This window comes from Sus scrofa, chromosome 11, assembly GCF_000003025.6.
Source record: "Sus scrofa isolate TJ Tabasco breed Duroc chromosome 11, Sscrofa11.1, whole genome shotgun sequence".
NCBI classification, from domain to species: Eukaryota; Metazoa; Chordata; class Mammalia; order Artiodactyla; family Suidae; genus Sus; species Sus scrofa.
Genome location: NC_010453.5, coordinates 25,774,635 through 25,791,454, shown reverse-complemented (window position 1 = coordinate 25,791,454; position 16,820 = coordinate 25,774,635). Strand labels below are relative to the sequence as shown.

General features: G+C 43.2%; 1 protein-coding gene and 1 pseudogene across 2 annotated transcripts in view; both read right to left on the bottom strand.

Annotated features, from left to right (window-relative positions):
• The window catches only part of ELF1 (E74 like ETS transcription factor 1), a 124,524-nt gene that overhangs the window by 105,159 nt on the left and 2,545 nt on the right, over positions 1-16,820 (bottom strand). The window lies entirely within an intron of this gene.
• Positions 8,098-9,104, bottom strand: LOC110255821 (annotated as a pseudogene).

Sequence of the window (16,820 nt, the reverse complement as noted above, 5' to 3'; positions counted from 1 at the left end):
CTTCCACATGCCATGGGTGCAGCCCAAAAGAAACAAACAAACAAAACCAGCTAGAAATATTAGGCACTATATTGTGGGTGTGTAAGAAAGACAATACAAGATGGAACTGCAAACAGTGGGTTCATTCTCAAAAACAGCCTTGGCCTCTTCAAATATTGACCAATGAACATTCTATTCTGTTTTCACTTAAAATGCTTAAACTGCAAAAAAATAGTCATGGATTTAATTTTGCGCAAATCTTACCTCAAAAGGATAAAAGGTAAATATTGGAACTATAGTCAGTGATAAGTATGCTAAAATATTTAGATGGAAATGTGTTAATACCTGCAATTTACTTTAGATAGAAGATAAAAGTGTGGTAAAGCAAATATTATAAAATGTTCATGGTAAAATCGAGATGGTGGGTGTGTTTAAAAACTTTCAGGAGTTCCTGCTGTGGCACAGAAGAATTGGTGGGGCATCTCTGGAGCCTTGAGATGCAGGTTCAACCCCCAGCCAGGCACAGTGGGTTAAGGCTCCAGCGTTGCTGGAGATGTGGCATAAAACCACCTTTCGCAATAAAATGTGTCAGGAAAGAAAAAACTATTAACTGAATCACTCAAATAGCAAAATGGGCACTGGACATGAATGGGCAATTCAGAAAATGTGGCCAAATCGGAGTTCCCATCTGGTGCAGTGGTTAATGAATCCGAGTAGGAACATGAGGTTGCGGGTTCGATCCTTGGCCTTGCTCAGTAGGTTAAGGATCTGGCGTTGCCGTGAGCTGTAGTGTAGGTCGCAGATGCAGCTCGGATCCCACATTGCTGTGGCTCTGGCATAGGCCAGCGGCGACAGCTCTGATTAGACCCCTAGCCTGGGAAGTGGCCCTAGAAAAAGCAAAAAGACAAAAAACAAAACAAAAACAAAAACAAAATGTGGCCAAACAAGAGAAGATGTTCAAAGGTATTTCATTCTCACAACCTCAGAGCAGAGAACGGCCATCATTAAGAAGTCTACAAATAGGCGTTCCCATCATGGCTCAGTGAAAATGAATCTGACTAGTATCTATCCATGAGGACACAGGTTTGATCCCTAGCCTCACTCAGCTGGTTAAGGATCCGGCGTTGCTGTGAGCTGTGGTGTAGGTCACAGACAAAGCTCAGATCCCATGCTGCTGTGGCTGTGGTGCAGGCTGGCAGCTACAGCTCCAATTCGACCCCTAGCCTGGGAACTTCCACATGCCATGGGTGCAACCTTAAAAGACAAAAATAAAATAAAATTAAAAGTCTACACATAATAAATGCTGGAGAGGATGTGGTGAAAAGGGAATCTTCCTTCTCTATTAGTGGAAACGTTAAGCTGGTGTAACCACTGTGGAAAACGGCATGGAGGTTCCTCAGAAAAATACAAATAGAACTACCCTAAGATCCGGCAATCCCCCTCCCAGGCATATATCCAGACCAAACAATTCAAAAAGACACATGCACCCCTATGTCCACAGCAGGACTATTCGAAATAGCCAAGACATGGAAACAACCTAAATGTCCATCAACAGAGGAATAGATTAAGATGATGTGGTACATACATACCACAGAATACTACTTGATTTGTGGTTGCCAGGGGGAAGGGAAGAGGGAGAGAGATGGACTGAGAATACAAAATAATGCCATTTGCAGCAACATGGATGCAACTATTGATTCTCAAAGTGAAGTCAGAAAGAGAAAGACAAATTCCATATGATATCATTTATACGTGAAATCTAAAATAGACACAAACGAACCTTATCTATGAAAGAGAAACAGACTCATGGACAAGAACAGACTTGTGGTAGCCAAGGGGAGGGATGGAAGGAGAGGCTGGGGTTAGCAGATGGAAGCTATTAGCCATGGAGGGAATAAACAAGATCCTATTGTATTGCACAAAGAACTATATTCAATGTCCTATGATAAGCCACAAGGAAAAAGAATTTTTTTAAAAAAGAGTGTATATCAGAGTTCCCGTCATGGCTCAGTGGTTAACGAATCTGACTAGGAGCGATGAGATTGTGGGTTCGATCCCTGGCCTCGCTCAGTGGGTTAAGGATCCGGTGTTGCTGTGAGCTGTGGTGTAGGTTGCAGATGCGGCTCGGATCCCGAGTGGCTGTGGCTCTGGTGTAGGCCGGTGGCTACGGCTCCGATTCAACCCCTAGCCTGGGAACCTCCATATGCCTCAGGTGCAGCCCTGGAAAAGACAAAAAACAAAAACAACAACAAAAAAAGAGTGTACATCTACATATGACTGAATCACTTTGCTGTACAGCAGAAATGATTACAACATTGGAAGTCAACAATACTTCGATTTTTAAAAATTAAATTAAAAAAGAAAACAGTATGTTTTATCACTGTGCAAACAACATTTATACATGTATGGTCCACATTTCAATATCTGAAACAATGATCAGCTGAAAGGTTATAGAACGTATGCTGGTTAGTAAAAATTTTTTTTTTGTCTTTTTGCCTTTTCTAGGGCCGCTCCCGCGGCATATGGAGGTTCCCAGGCTAGGGGTCCAATCGGAGCTGCAGCCACCAGCCTACGCCAGAGCCACAGCAACATGGGATCCGAGCCACGTCTGCAACGCCGGATCCTAAACCCACTGAGCAAGGCCAGGGATCGAACCTGCAACCTCATGGTTCCTAGTCGGATTCGTTCACCACTGTGCCACGATGGGAACTCCTGGTTAGTAAAGTTTTGATGATCTGTATTATTCACCTGTGTCATTTGGTACTGAAGTAGCTATGTGCCTGGCACCATTCTGCAAACTCAGGATATAGTTGGTTTACCTGTGGACTCAAGTAAACATTTGAGGCATAGTCCCTGTTCCCACATGAAGGAAATCAACAAAGTGACATACAGGGTGACCAAGAAAACCTACTTTAGATAGGAAGGCCTCTTAGAAAATGTGACAGCTGTTTTGAGACCTCAGTGATAAGGGAGCAGCCCTGTAAAAGAGGCTGGAGAAGAATACTATCAGCAGAGGACGTTGTAAGAGCAAACAAAGGCAAGGCAAGAGGAGGAAGCAACACGGCCCTTAGCTCAGAGAGGAGGGAAGAAGTATGAATGGTGGCTAGAGAAGTACTTATCCAGAACGGGTATCCCCTTTACAATCAAGAAAAAAGATCGGAGGTCCCCATGCTGCAGCAGAAACAAAGCCAACTAGGAACCATGAGGTGGTGTGTTCGATCCCTGGCCTTGCTTGGTGGGTTAAGGATCTGACATTGCCGTGAGCTGTGGTGGAGGTCCCAGATGAAGCCTGGCTGTGGCTGTGGCTGTGGTGGAGGCCAGCAGCTACAGCTCCAATTCAACCCCTAGCCTGGGAACCTCCATATGCCACAGGAGCGGCCCTAAAAACCAAAAGCCAAAAAAAAAAAGATCAAGCTAGCTTCATCCTAAAAAACCCACAACTGTTAGCACGACCCCAAATCATACAGGAGGACAAAACTGTAAAGATCTTTCCTTACTAAGTGTGTGACATAACATATCTCTTTTAAGCTTCATGAGAGAGCTTTTAAAAAGCATGTAGGACTTCAAAGTAGAACATTCTCGAGACCATTCTCCAAAGCCAATCCACAGAACGCACGCGTGAGAATCACCTAAAGACACACTCCTGAGTCTGACACCAAAGATTAGGTCTTCAATGAACTCAGAATTCTCTTATTTTTTACTCCCCAGATGACCAGAAATTACTAGAGCGTCACACAGACCTTTGTACCGCAGCAGGCCTGACAGATTGCACCTGTGTGTACACAGCCCCACAACACCGTCGTATCCGGATTAAGTCAGTGGGATGATATTTATAATTCAACAGATCCTATTTAGGGATTCAGTAGGATGTTTAATATATGTTTCAAATATTTCACAGATCTAAAGGAGGCTTTTTTTTGTCTTTTGCCTTTTTAGGGCTGCACCCGCAGCATATGGAGGTTCCCAGGCTAGGGGTCCAATCACAGCTCCAGCTGCCAGCCTATACCCCAGCCACAGCAACACCAGATCGGAGCCAGTCTGCGACCTACACCACAGCTCACAGCAACGCTGGAGGATCCTTAACCCACTGAGCGAGGCCAGGGATCAAACCCACAACCTCATGGTTCCTAGTCAGATTCATTTCCACTGCACTACGATGGGAACTCCAAGAAGGCATTTTTTTATTCAAGCTTTTCTTTATAATGAAAAAAAAAATAGTTGACATCCCCAACTGTCACACTCATTTACCACTCTTCTCAGCCCCCTCCACAGCCGACCTTGCTCAAAGATTTGTCTATACTCCATTTTTGCATTTCCCGCTCCTTCTTTGACTCATTGGAATCTAACTCTGCCCCTACTAGGCATTCAATCCATTCTAACCAAAGTCAATGATCACACAGAACTAAATCCAATTAAAACCGGCAGAACTTGTTTTGTTGGACTAATCATTGCTCTCTCCTGGTTTTCCCCTAATTCTTCGCTGCTTTTCCTCCGTCTGCTCTGCCCCACGTCCTCCACGGCACCACTGAACCCCAGAGGTCCTAAGAGGTCTGTGGAAAAGCTTCTTCTCACTCCAGACTCCCCCTGGGCAAACCCATCCGTTTGCAGGGTTTCACTACCAAATCGGAGTCCAAGGCGAAAATCACCTCTGGTCAATTACCCTTGACAACTCCCTTCAACCACGCTTTAAGTACACGGTACCAAATTAACAGGCCACGCTGGCAACTATACAGCATCTGAATAAATATAATGGAACCACGGTTCCCTCTGACATTCAAGCACCAGATTAAGTCCGTAGCTTATATTTAAAGGGCATGCTAGGATTTCCCACTTGTGGAGCAGTAGAAATGAATCCAACCCGTATCCATGAGGATGTGGGTTCAGTCCCCACTGAGGATCTGGCGTTGCTGTGAGCTGTGGTATAGGCTGCAGATGTGGCTCAGATCCCAAGGTGCTGTGGTGTAAGCTGACAGCTGTAGCTCTGAATTGACCCCTAGTCTGGGAACTTCCATGTGCTGCAGGTGGAGCCCTAAAAAGCCAAAAAAAAAAAAAAAAAAAAAACAAAAAAAACACACTAAAAAGAAAAAAATTAAAAAGGCACATTAAAATTTAAAAAAATCGTATTTTTTTTCTTTTACTTTCACCTCATTCTACCTCCATACACCCTGCCTTAAAGCTCAGTATCTGCCCACTCTGTTTAAAACTCAAAATCCTTAATGTGACCTACAATGCCTTATTTGATCTGATACTTGCCATTCTCATCTTCTATCACATTCCAATACACTAAAGCCCTCAAGACCTTCTTCCATATCCCAAAGCACACCCTTGCTTTCCTGCTTTGGAATATTTGCATAATGCCCCCCCCCCCCCCCCCCCCCCCCCCCCCCGGCTCCCATCACTTTCCATCCCTTCTTTCTCCTGGCCAATGCTTATCCACCCTTCAAATTCAGTTTAAATGTCATTTCCTTAGGGAAGCCTTTTCTATTTTTTTGTCTGTATAGGGTTACACCCACAGCATTTGAAAGTTCCCAGGCTAGGATTCAAATCAGAGTTGCGGCTGCCGGCACATGCCAACTCGGGATCCTTAACCTACTGAGCAAGGCCAGGGAATCGAACCTGAGTCCTCATGGATACTAGTCAGGTTTGTTACCACTGAGCCATGATGGGAACTCCAGGAAAGCCTCTGCAATACAGTCCTTTCCATCTACTCTGTTTTTTTGTTTGTTTGTTTGTCTTGTTTGCCTTTTCTAGGGCTGCTCCTTCGGCATATGGAGATTCCCAAGCTAGGGGTCTTATCGGAGCTATAGCCGCTGGCCTACACCACAGCCACAGCCACGTGGGATCCTTAACCCACTGAGCAAGGCCAGGGATCGAACCCACAACCTCATGGTTCCTAGTCAGATTCATTAACCACTGCGCCACAATGGGAACTCCCCATCTACTCTGTGAATGGTCCCCCTATTAATGTATCTAACATGCAAACCACTTTTCAATTTGTCCAACCAATGTCTTTGTCTTTCCCGATGAGATGTAAAGGATCTGTCTGCCTTTTTCATTGTTATATCCCCAGCAACTAGCACCTAAACACTGACTGAATTATTAGCTTCGATGTCACTACAGATGCTTTTTACTCTTATAATTTGCATATCCAAATACAAATTTGCCTTTTAAAAATTGTGGTGTTATACATATGTGTTTTACCATCTTCACCATTTAAGTATACTGTTCAGTGGTAATAAGGACATTCATACTGTTTCCCAATCACTAGAGTTCATTTCGCAACCTATCTCCAGAATTCACTTCATCTTGCAAAACTTCGCCCTCCCCCAGCCTTCCAAATCAACATTCTACTGCTGTCTCTATGATTTTTGACTACTCTCGGTCCCACACGAAGGTGGAATCATGCATATTTGTCTTTTTGTAATTGGCTTATTTCACTTAGCACAATGTCCTCCAGATTCATTCATGATGTAGCATGTGTCAGAATTTCCCTCCTTTTTTATTCTTACAAAAAAGTATCAGGAGTTCCCATAGTGGCGCAGTGGTTAACGAATCCGACTAGGAACCATGAGGCTGTGGGTTCGATCCCTGCCCTTGCTCAGTGGGTTAAGGATCTGGCGTTGCCATGAGCTGCGGTGTAGGTTGCAGACGCGGCTCAGATCCAGCGTTGCTGTGGCCCTGGTGTAGGCCAGCGGCTTCAGCTCTGATTAGACTCCTAGCCTGGGAATTTCCATATGCCGCGGGAGCGGCCCAAGAAATGGCAAAAAGACAAATAAAATAAAATAAAATAAAATAAAAAAATTAAAAGTATCAAATTTATTTCAATATATAGTTTCATTTTTCAATTAAAGCTACTGGACAATTTTCTGTAATGTAAAATTCATTATCGGAGGTGAGAAAAACCTTAATGAGCTATTAATTACCAACAGCTAATGAAATTATTAACTGTGCATTTATAAAAGCCATGTTAAAAAGTTCCAGTTATTTAAAGGAAATAGCCTTTAGCTCCTTCTCACTTTGACATAATTTACACCTTTTTGCCCAATAACTATGCTGAACAAAATTTTCCAAATGTTAAATAAGCCTTTACCTCTTGTGAAATATGACTTAACTGTTATTCTTTAAAACTTCCTCATAAGAAATTTGACATATTAATTTTCAAACCTGTTTGACCAAAAAGTATAAGGCATTGCTACCACATGAATTGAAACAAAGAATGGAAATAAAAACAAAAGTAGTATCTATATAATCAGCAAATTATCTGATCAGACTTTTTTTTTGGTCTTTTTAGGGTCACACCTGTGTCACGGCATGTGGAGGTTCCCAGGCTAAGGGTCCAATCAGAGCTGCAGCCAACAGGCTTCGCCACAGCCACAGCAACACGGGATCCAAGCCACGTCTGCAACCTACACCACAGCTCATGGCAACGTCAGATCCTTAACCCACTGAGCCAGACCAGGGACTGAATCTGCATCCTCATGGATGCTTAGTCAGGTTCATTAACGGCTGAGCCTTGACGGGAAGTCCTGATCAGACATTTTAACTACTTCACATTTCTACTTAGCACAAGTGAGAATAAGCTGGTTCCAAGGGACTACCAAGTTTGGCCTTTTTACTGCCAGCTTTAAATCAGAATGTTACTCTATTCAACAAGTCACTTCTAAGAAAATGGCAGTGTTCATAAGTACAAAAATTGTTATATCCAGAAAGTGTTATTCTAAATAGTTAAGATAATGAGAATTCTGTATAAAATTAGATTTTAAAAAATGCAGAATGTTTAATAATTACCAGTATCTCAAAAGTCAAAATGAGAAAAATGCAGAAAATAGAAATACTCATTGAATATTATTTTGCTCTGAGAAAGCCAGAAATGATTCTATTCCAAGAAATAAACAATTATGATAAAAGATGTAAGTAATATACTGAATCTCTTCAGCTAAAGCACACTTTTTTTTTTTTTTTTTTTTTTTGGTCTTTTTGTCTTTTAGGGCTGCACCCGTGGCATATGGAGGTTCCCAGGCTAGGGGTCGAATCGGAGCTGTAGCCTCCAGCCTACGCCAGAACACAGCAACTTGGGATCCCAGCTGCATCTGCAACCTACACCACAGCTCATGGCAACACTGGATCCATAACCCACTGAGCGAGGCCGGGGATGGAACCCACATCCTCAGGGATGCTAGTCAGATTCGTTAACCACTGAGCCACAACGGGAACTCCTAAAGCACACTTCTCATTTTAGGACAATTCTGATTTTTGCATTTTTAACTTCCTTTGTCCAGAACAGGACCCCATTTTAAGCCATTATTTGAATAGAGTTCACATTCTAAAGTCATTTTTATCCACAGGATGTTTTCATTTTTAGTACTTAAACTGGGAAAAAGGCAAACGACTAAAGAAGCCTTTGTAGCATAAATGCCAATTTACAGTAACTGTCAAGAGACTTCCACACCAAAGCCTAAAAGTTGCTATATATAGTACAGGTGAGAACTAACATGATTCTTCCATATGCTCAGACTTCATTTACTAAATACTCCTGTCATAAGGTCCAGAAAAGAAACCTTAGTGGTCCTTCCAGAGCTGCATAATTTTCCAAATGATTTTCCTCTAGTTGCAGAGCCTATTCATTCCTTCGATCTTTTTTTAGCTGTTTAGCTTTTGCAACATATTCTTGACGTTTTTGTTTCTTCTTTTGCTCCTTTTTCCCTGGCCTCGATCTTGGCCAATTTCCAGGACAGTACAGCACTTGCTAGAAACGATGGAGTAAAGGGCTAAAGTAACTGTTGTAAGGAAGCCATAGGGGTCCTTTTGCAGCCCCTTTTACAACATACTCAGCCCAAGCTTTTACATCACACATCTCTGTAGCGGTCTTATGCTTGAGTAGCAAATTTGTCCTGGGATGATTAGCCAATCACAAGGTCAGGTGACCCTTAGCTGTAGCTCTACCAGACACTTCTGAGAGAAGGCTTAAATTCTATGTCCTGGTTGGGTTGAAAAGACTGATCCTCTTGGAGTTCCTGTCGTGGCGCAGTGGTTAACGAATCCGACTAGGAACCATGAGGTGGCGGGTTCGATCCCTGGCCTTGCTCAGTGGGTTAAGGATCCCGCGCTGCCGTGAGCTGTGGTGTAGGTCGAAGACTCGGCTCGGATCCTGCGTGGCTGTGGCTGTGGTGTAGGCTGGTGGCTACAGCTCCGATTCCACCCCTAGCCTGGGAACCTCCCTATGCCGAGGGAAGTGGCCCTAGAAAAGGCAAAAAGACAAAAAAAACGAACAAAAAAAAAGACTGACCCTCTGCCTCCGGGAGTGCAGGCCCGGCGGGGTTCACAGAGAGGGTGGTCCGAGGGTGTGCAGGGTGGTCCCCGCCCCACCTGGCGTAGCGGGCACAGGATAGGCGACCGCCAGGCATGGGGGCAAGACCTCGGCAGCTGGCGCCACCGGCCTCTCCTACATCATGCCCGGAATGCTGAGCTCTGACCCCCACTCCCTGCTCACCCCCAGGCCAGAAGCCAGAATTTCCCTCCTTTTGAAGGCTCAAAAAATATTCCACTGTGTAAGTAAATACCATACTTTGTTTATCCATTTATCCACTAGTGGACACTTGGGTGACTTCTACCTTTTTGCTACTGTGCATAATGCTGCTAAGAACATGGGTGTACACCAGGCAGAATGGCCATCATTAAAAAGCCTACAAAAAAATAAATGCTGCAGAGGGTGTGAAGAAATGGGAGCCCTCTCACATGGTTGGTGGGATTGTACATTGGTACAACCACTCTGGAAAGCTGTATGGAGGTTCCTCAGAAAACTAAAGATAGAGGTGCCCTATGATACACTCCTGGGCATATAGCTGGACAAAACCCTAATTCAAAAAGATACATGCACCCCTATGTTCATAGTAGCGCTATTTGCAACAGCCAAGACATGGAAACAACCTAGATGTCCATCAGCAGACGAAGGGGTTAAGATGTGGTACATTTATACAATGGAATATTACTCAGCTATTAAAAAAAGAATGAAAAAATGCCATTTGCAGCAACGTGGATGAACCTAGAGAGGATAACACTAAGTGAAATAAATCAGAGAAAGACAAATACCATATGATATCACTTATATGACTCTAAAATAGGACACAAATGACGCTGTCTATGAAACAGAAACAGACTCACAGACATAGAGAAGAGACTTGTGGTTCCCGGGAGGGGGAGTATGGTAGAGGAGGAAGGACTGGGAGGTAGGGATTAACAGAGGCAAACTATTACATATACAAGGTCCTACCTTAGAGCTCAGGGAACTGTATTCAATATCCCATGCTAAACCATAATAAGAAACAACATGAAAAAGAATATGTATATAGAAGTGAGTCACTTTGCTGTAAACAGAAATTAACACAATCAACTATACTTCAATAAAAATTTTTTTAAAAAGAACATGGATGTATAAAATCTCTTTGAGACTCTGCTTTTATTTTTTATTTATTTATTTGTCTTTTTGCCCTTTCTAGGGCCACTCCCGCGGCATATGGAGGTTCCCAGGCTAGGGGTGGAATCGGAGCTGTAGCCACTGGCCTACACCAGAGTAACAGCCACACGGGATCTGAGATGCATCTGTGACCTACAGCACAGCTCACGGCAACGCCGGATCCTTAACCCACTGAGCAAGGCCAGGGACCGAACCCGCCACCTCATGGTTCCTAGTTGGATTCGTTAACCACTGCGCCACAACGGGAACTCTGAGACTCTGCTTTTAATGCTTTGGGGTATAGAGCTAGAAACAGAATTACTGGATCATATGGTGGTTCTATTCCTAATTGTATGAAGAGCCACCAAACTGCTTCCCACAGTGGTTGCACCGTTTTACATACCCATGAACAGTACACAAGGGCTCCAATTTCCTTGCATCCTCACCAACACTTATTATTTGGGTTTTTTTGTGGGGTTTTGATAGCAGCCATCCTAATGCATGTCAGGTGGCAGACTTGCTTTTATATAAACTTTATGTGCTTTCTTTTTCTTATAAACATGTGGTTAGAAGCCCTCTTAAAATGTGCCCTATGAACTAGCAAAAGACAAATCCAGATGGTATTAATATTAAAAATGGAAAAGAAGAAAACAGTCTTTCAAAGCAGGTTTTTTTTTTTCTTTTTCTTGTCTTTTTAGGCACATGGAAGTTCCCAGGCTAGAGGTCCAATCGGGAGCTACAGCTGCCGGCCTATACGCAGCAACGTGGGATCTGAGCCGCATCTGCAACCTACACTACAGCTCAGAGCAACGCTGGATTCTTAACTCACTGAGCAAGACCAGGGATCAAACCCATGTCCTCATGGATACTAGTCAGGTTCATTAATGCCTGAGCCACAACGGGAACTCCTCAAAGCAGGATTCTAAAAGACAATAAAAACTGTGGTCCATATGAGATGGCAAATTAATAATAATAATAATAATTAGTAATAATGGAAAGGCATTCCCACTCATATCTGAAATGTCCTGATGCCAGCAGCCTGCTTGAGGTTTTGAGTTCTTTAAGCGTGTGTCTGGCCTTCCAGCAGAATAATTCCCCTCACCCCTACCTGCCACCTGTGTCCTGGGACAATCCTTCCCTGTCTTACTCTCCCTTCTACTTCAGCTCTACAGCTGGGTCAGTGCCTGTCCTACTCAGGGGGTGTCTGAGTGGCAGGGTCCCATCATCCCCAGTCAGTGGGGTGTTCTGGGGCCCTTGGAATAAGATGTTAGGAAAACTAGGATAAAACAAATCCCATTATAACCTTGAAAGCTGGAATTCAAGGTTTAATTAAAAATGGAAACAGATAAAAAGCTTCACACAAAGCAACATATCAACACATCTTAATCAGAAATGTATCCTGGTCTTGGGATGTCAAATCCAAAAGAAATGTTAACTAAATTAAAACTTAAACTACAAGTAAATATTTAAGACTATCTAGAAGACTCTGGATCTAGAAGTCACTAGCCAAGTAGCATCCCCCCCCAATCTAAAACGAAGCTAAAAAGGAAGTTTCCAGAGTTCCCGTCGTGGCGCATCAGAAACGAATCTGACTAGGAACCGTGAGGTTATGGGTTGGATCCCTGCCCTTGCTCAGTGGGTTAAGGATCCGGCATTGCCGTGAGCTGTGGTGTAGGGTGTAGATGGGGCTTGGATCTGGCGTTGCTGTGGCTCTGGCATAGGCTGGTGGCTACAGCTCCGATTAGACCCCTAGCCTGGGAACCTCCATATGCCGCGGGAGGGGCCCAAGAAATGGCAAAAAGACAAAAAAAAAAAAAAAAAAGAAACACCAAAGAAAATTAGAAGACAAAAATATATCTCTAGTTTCACTGGCTCTTTGTCCCAAAAACAGACCCTGAAGTATTTTGAAAGTTATTTTCCTTACACAATACCTAAATAATACTGTTTTTTACATGGTAAATGTACGTTGTGGACCCAGATAAACATCTACGTTTTCACCATTAACAGTCTACTTCACTTAAAATTACACGGTATACATCACCTATAGACTAGAACATGTAAATATAGCCAAAACACTGCTCAAAAGTCACTCCTGGTCCTATCTACTTACTTTGAGAAAGTTAAATAAAACTAAACATGGAAAGGGTATTAGCATGTTTGTCATGCCCCACTTTTGAGAGCAATAATTCCAAGAAATATGTGAATATATAAAATCATTAACATGATATTTGAAAATCTCTCCATCACCAAAATGCAAGGTCCCCCCAGGGAAATATCTGGTAACCTAAGGGGGTAGGAGCTCAGGTGACCCGTTACCCAGTCTCTTCCTCAGACTGTGACCCCAGATGAGCCTTCAGCTCACTTCTTCTCCGAACACACATTTCAGGTGCTAAATGGCTATCTCGCCACTCCAGCCACCTCCAGGAAGCATGAAAGCCATTTACAACACTAGGCTGTAAACAGCTCATCTGCTGGGAAAGTTGTATTTTGCAGAGTTCTAGACAGAACCATTTCCTGAGTTGCAAAGAGCAGACAATTTTTTTTGCAACCACCATTTCATTTTGAGTCAAGCTAGTTTACCAGTTTAATTTGTGAGCAGACTGCCCTTCTAAATAAAAGACTATAATAAAATCCAAATTATTTACATAAATATAACAGAGGCAATTCATCAAAGCATGGAGAATTTCTAACTATAAAATCCAACTCCACGAAAAAAGGAAAAGGAATACCAATGTCACTTGGGCGGGGGACAGTGGGGGAAGTTTTCACATATTCGTCGAGAAATATAACTCTCGAGGATGTATGAACGATGAAATAGGATAAAAAAATACAACAGAAAAGAAATTACCATATTACAATAGGCCTAAATGCCACAATGTTTTAAAAGACATACTCTTGGATGTGAAGTTTCTAGAGAAAGAAACATGTCCTCTAAAAAGAGTTCTTTTTTTTTAATTCTTTTTTTTTTTTTTTAAATAGTCATTAGTCTCTATTATCTTTTTTCTCACCTTGTGGCATATGGAGTTCCTGGGCCAGGAATCAGATCTGAGCCACAGGTGGGGGAGCCTTTAACCCACTGTGCCAGGCTGGGGATCGAACCTTCATCCTGGCTCTGATCCTGTGGTGCCACTGCAGGAACTCCTTATAGGCATTCTTGAATTTCTTTGCAATAGTCTAAAGCCACTGATTACATTTAAATTCCATTTCCTTAAAAGCCCCAGAAAAAGTTCACCAGACAAACTAATTTCAACTTTCTCTTTAATGAGCATAACCACATATACTCATGTGAAAGAATCATAAGGAGTTCTATAACAGTAAATGTTAAATGAATGAAATTTTGTAATTCTTGAGAATTTTAGTTTTAAGTTACGTTGTCCACAGGGTGGCAGTCTCACAGCCTTAATTTTGTCTGTGAATTCAACATACCATTTCAGGGTTCAAAAAGACACAAAGACACACACAAGGGCAATAATAATTTACTGTCTGATTGACAACTGCAAAAACTGTCTTCTGGGGGAAAAAAATATGCTTCCTAACTTCCCTATTTCTTTGAGGAGTATTTACTTCCTGGCATCTTCAATTTTTCCTTCAATGTACCTCTTCTATCTAATCCTTTCTATTCTGTTGCCACCACTCTATTTAGAGATACTAGAGGCAAGGAGAGCTGATAGATTATTAATGGACTGCAGAAGACCCCCAACCTTGGTCAATGGACCACAGAAGACCCCCGACCCTGGTCAGTGTGGACACCACCTACACAATCCTGCACACTACTGCCAATTTAATTTCATTTATTCCCAGAAACTCCATCTTCCTGGCTAGTAAACTCCTTGCACCAAAAATCAAGGACCTCCACAATCAGAACCTTCCAAAATCCCCCATCTAAATGCTCCGCACAAGAGTCAAGGAGCTGTGTAAAATAAACTTCACGTTGAATACACCTTGCAACTTCCTGGTGTTCATGCACTCATTCCAGTATTTTCTGAATGCTCCCTGATGCCAAGCACTGCTCCCAATGCTGATGATACAGAGGGGAGAGAAGGCAAGGCCTCTGCTCCAAAGAGATTCTCCGGACTGCACAGTGTTGGGTTGACAGCTGCTAGAGGAAGGTGGAGAAACCCCCAGACCCCTCAAGGATACAGCTCTTCCCAAGAATGAGCCATCAGAGGCAGGCCAGCGGGTGGGGGATCATAAAGACACCAGAGGAGACCTGTCGGCACTGACACTGTCCCCTGTAGACCCCTGCCTATTTTGGCAGCCCTATGCTACAGGCCTACTCCTATGACTCCTACTGCTATCGATATTACCACTACCACCACTACTGCTGGTCCATTCCTATGCTACTTGTACTATCGGTTCAGCCAAAATGTGCTAACAGCAGTTAATGGGCCTCTGCCTCAGCCTGCTTCCTTCTTATCACCTTGCCTCCCCCCCCCCAGATCATCTCAACCAGCAAAAAGCCTGACCAGTTCTCCCAGCCCATCTCTAATGGTGCCTCCTAGAGGCCTTTCCCCATTCCCTTCACACAAACCCACGTGTGGTATTTTGGAGACCTTCAAAGCCCTGTAACCCTTGGCTTAGTCTCCTCTGCGCATTTACCACACGAGGCACTGTACCATAATTATCTGTATACTTTCACCTCCTTCTTCTGCTGTTTGCTGCGCTCTTGCTGCATTCCTGGATTATCTACGAGCTAAAGTTGCAGTGCTCTATCATTCCACTACTATTGTTAAGTATTTAACATCCAAATGATGAATGTGCATGTAGACAAAATATTTATATGCTTTTAATTGCCTCAATCTTTATTAACAGTTGTGCGGAATACAATTGACGTAACAGGAAGTTCATCCATACAAAGAGCAGAATTCAGTGCTTTTTAGTATATTCATAGAGTTGTGCAACCATCTTCATCATCTAATTGTAGAACTTCCTAATCACAAAAGAAATCTTGTACCTACAGGAGCAGTCACTTCTCACCCCTTTGTGTCCCCCTCTCCCCTCAAATCCTAGGCAACCATCATCAACCTTTTCTCTATAAATTTGTCACCCTGGGCACTTCATATAAATGCAATCACACAAAAGATGGTCTTTTGAGCCCAGCTTCTTTCACTTAGCATAATGATCCGAGTTATAACATATATTGGTACTTCATGCTCTTTTATGGCCAATTTTTTTGGTCCTTTTGCCTTTCCTAGGGCTGCTTCTAGTGGCATATGGAGGTTCCCAGAATAGGGGTCCAATTGGAGCTGTAAGCCGCCGGCCTACACCAGAGCCACAGCAACACCAGATCTGAGCCGGGTCTGTGATCTACACCACAGCTCACGGCAACACCAGATCCTTAACCCAAGGAGCAAGGGCAGGGATCGAACCCACAACCTCATGGTTCCTAGTCAGATTCGTTAACTACTGTGCCACGACAGGACCTCCATGGCCAGATACTATTTAATGGATACACCACGTTCTATTCATTCACCAGTTGATGGATATTTGGGTTGTTTCCATTTTCTGATTAAGAGTAATGCTGCTATAAACACTGGTGGACAAGTTTTTCGGGGGACATGTTTCAATTTATCTTACCTTACGGATATATCTAAGAGTGGAAATGTGGGTCATGTGGTAACTCACTGTTTTGATATTTTGAGGGAACTGCCAAAGTGTTTCCCAAAGCTACTGTACCATTTTATGTTTCCACATAAAATGAGGATTCCAACCTATGTGTGAGGGCCCCAAGATCTTCACTATTGAAAGCTGGCTGTTACAGAACAGGAGTGATCTCACCATACAAATATCCTTACCCTCATGGAACTTACATTCTAGTGGAACAAGACAAGAAATAAACCGGAACCAATACCTTTATTTCAGATAAGAAAAAGGAGAAAATAATGTAACCAGAAAGTAACCAGAAAAGGGAGGCTCCAGTGAGGGTAGACAGAAAAGCCCCTCTAAAAAGATAACATTGGGGAATTCCTGTCATGGTGCAGTGGTTAACCAATCCGACTGGGAATCATAAGGTTGCGGGTTCGATCCCTGGCCTTGCTCAGTGGGTTAAGGGTCCAGCGTTGCCATGAGCTGTGGTGTAGGTTGCAGATGCGGGTCGGATCTCTCGTTGCTGTGGCTGTGGTGTAGGCCGGTGGCTACAGCTCCGCTTAGACCCCCTAGCCCGGGAACCTCCATATGCCACGAGGGTGGCCCTAGAAATGACAAAAAGCCAAAAATAAATAAATAAATAAAAAGATAATGTTGGGAGTTCCCATCGAGGCTCAGTGGTAACCAACCCGACTAGCATCCATGAGGACTTTGGGTTCAGTAAAGCTCTTTGCAATTATACTAAGTGCTCAGTTGAAAATCATATCCATTTCAGAGCAATTTGGTACAGTACCGTATCAAG